This window comes from Macrobrachium nipponense, chromosome 9 (assembly GCF_015104395.2).
Source record: "Macrobrachium nipponense isolate FS-2020 chromosome 9, ASM1510439v2, whole genome shotgun sequence".
In the NCBI taxonomy this organism is placed as follows: Eukaryota; Metazoa; Arthropoda; class Malacostraca; order Decapoda; family Palaemonidae; genus Macrobrachium; species Macrobrachium nipponense.
The window spans coordinates 67446068-67448567 of record NC_061110.1 but is presented as its reverse complement, the minus strand read 5'-3'; positions in this window follow the sequence as shown (position 1 = coordinate 67448567).

The following is a 2500-nucleotide window of genomic DNA, read 5'->3' as shown; positions in this document are numbered from 1 at the left end:
ATATATTGCTGTTTTGTATTAAAGGATATGTATACAGTTTAAGAATGCGTTCCTTATCCTCGACTATGGTTACCATACAGTTTAATAGCGTAAATTAATTTATGCGCCCTCCGCTCAGAAACTAGTTCTGCGTATGAGGTATCGTTAAAAAGCATAAAAAACTGTCGTAACCTTGGAATTTGCGTTGTAATCTAACCAGAAACTTAGTTTTGTTAATTATGTATACTGGAAACAAGCAATGATTTTTTCATTATTTGCACTTTTGGACTGTTATAAACTGCGCATCCCAAGCTAGTGTATTCATTCGCTTGGAAACTAGTTTCGCATAAAAAAACAAAAAAAATACGACATAAAAAGTGTCAAAAATCATCATAACCTCAAACTTTTTGTTGTAATCTAACCAAAAACTTATTTTTATTAATATACTGTGCTAAACTATAAAGGATTCTTATCATAGTATGCGTTTTTTAAAAGCGTCGTTAACTCGGAGCGTCGGAAGCGTCAGCGTCGTAACCCAGGGCGGATTTTTCAATGAATATTTAAGAAAAAGCGTCGTAACCTCGGAACGTCGTAAGCCGGAGCCGTCATAACCCAGGGACCGCCTGTATATAATGTATGAATGTAGAAGCTTCTGGGTATTCTTGAAGACGTCTTCACGACTCCAGGATTCTTTGAAGCAGCCTTCAGCTCCTGAATCATTACTGGAGAATCCAATGGACGTCTCCAATGACTTCAGAGCCTAGGGATCGTCTTGAAGCCTCCAGAAGCCCCAAAAGCTTATAGAATTCATCTGAAGAACGTGAGCTTCCCCCAAAGAAATCTTCAAAGCCTTTCGTCTCCGATTCCTTTTCAATAAAATGCTGTTCTTTACTATTTTGCAAGAAATCCCAAGTCTACAGAGCTGGAGAATGTCTTAATGCCACCAGAATTCCTAGAAGCATCCGGAATTGCAAGAACCCTCTGGAATATCCAGAATCCTTCGGAATTACCTCCGGATTTCACATAAGGCTTTTGAATTCCCAGAAGCCTTCAGAATTCCCAGAAGCCCCCTTAATTTCCGGATTCCCTACTGTCATCCCCCGGGGACGATGAGAATGATCCAGACAAGATCCACTTCAAAATTATATATATATATATATATATATATATATATATATATATATATATATATATATGTGTGTGTGTGTGTGTGTGTGTGTGTGTGTGTGTGTGTGTGTATAGTTCTAAATTATAACACCACCAAGCTCAAATCACTAATAATTTAGTTCGTTTGATTGAAAATCCATAAGCAGTAGCCATTCAAGTCCCTTTCCACTACCTCTAATATTCGCTCTCGCTATGATTCACAGCTGTTCTTTACCGATAGACTGCCGTTGTCTATTGCTTCCATAGGACCTACTTTACCGGCAGGCGATTAAGCAGCCACCATCTTGGCCACATGGAACTATGCTGATCCGGGAACTGGCTTCTGCCGGGCCGAGGTAATAAAAGGGATTACAATGGGAGGAACCAGTCACAAATAAAGTTTTCATATCCTAACCATATCACATACTCATCAACTTGAATTATGGGCTGCTCTATGAGCAAGAACCCGTGCTGGCACAAGGCCAGCTCAATCAAAATCAACAACACTGGTACGATGACACAAGTTATTTTACTTTCCATTGTGTGCCCTCCATCACTACCGCCATTAAAGAAGAGTGAATCCAGTTATAAGGTAATGTCTGAAGTGATGGTTCAAGGCAGTCAATCAGTTCTATTTCTACTACTGTGATGTCCATTTCACTGCAGCAAGCTACTTATGGTCCTTAGTTCCCCCTATAGTGTTCTATGAATAATTAAGCTTCCCTGTTGTGAATATTATTGCTATTGTTACCGCGACGCAACGTAACCTTTTGTGGAAACCTATTTTTCTACACCCCTGTAATTTCTCAGTAATGTAAGCCAAGCTGAAGGGATTGTGATTAGTCTTTTGTCCTAGCAAACCCCTGCCAGGCGTTTGTAGCTAGTGCATTTATGTCGCATTGTAAATTTACTTGCAGATGATTTATCATGGGCCTTGTAGTGAGAAGAGGACTCTTGTGATGTGTGTCTCAGGGATTCATCAAACCCGAGTGTTCTTTAACACCCCTCAGGTGTAATCCAGAGTAACTCTAGTAAAGTAGTAAAATATATGTAATTATGCTAAACCTCTTACTTTACATAAATTCCTTCATTCTGAAGTCGGCCGTTAGCTCATTTTTTCATTGACGTTATGGTTCCTATAGCTAATTTAGCCTTTAAAAAATAGCATCTCAGATCCGTTGCAATTGCAGAGGAACCACAAGCTTGATAATATATATATATATATATATATATATATATATATATATATATATATATATATATATATATATATATATGTATATATATATATATATATATATATATATATAGTATATATATTATATATATATATATATATATATATATATATATATATATATATATATATATATAT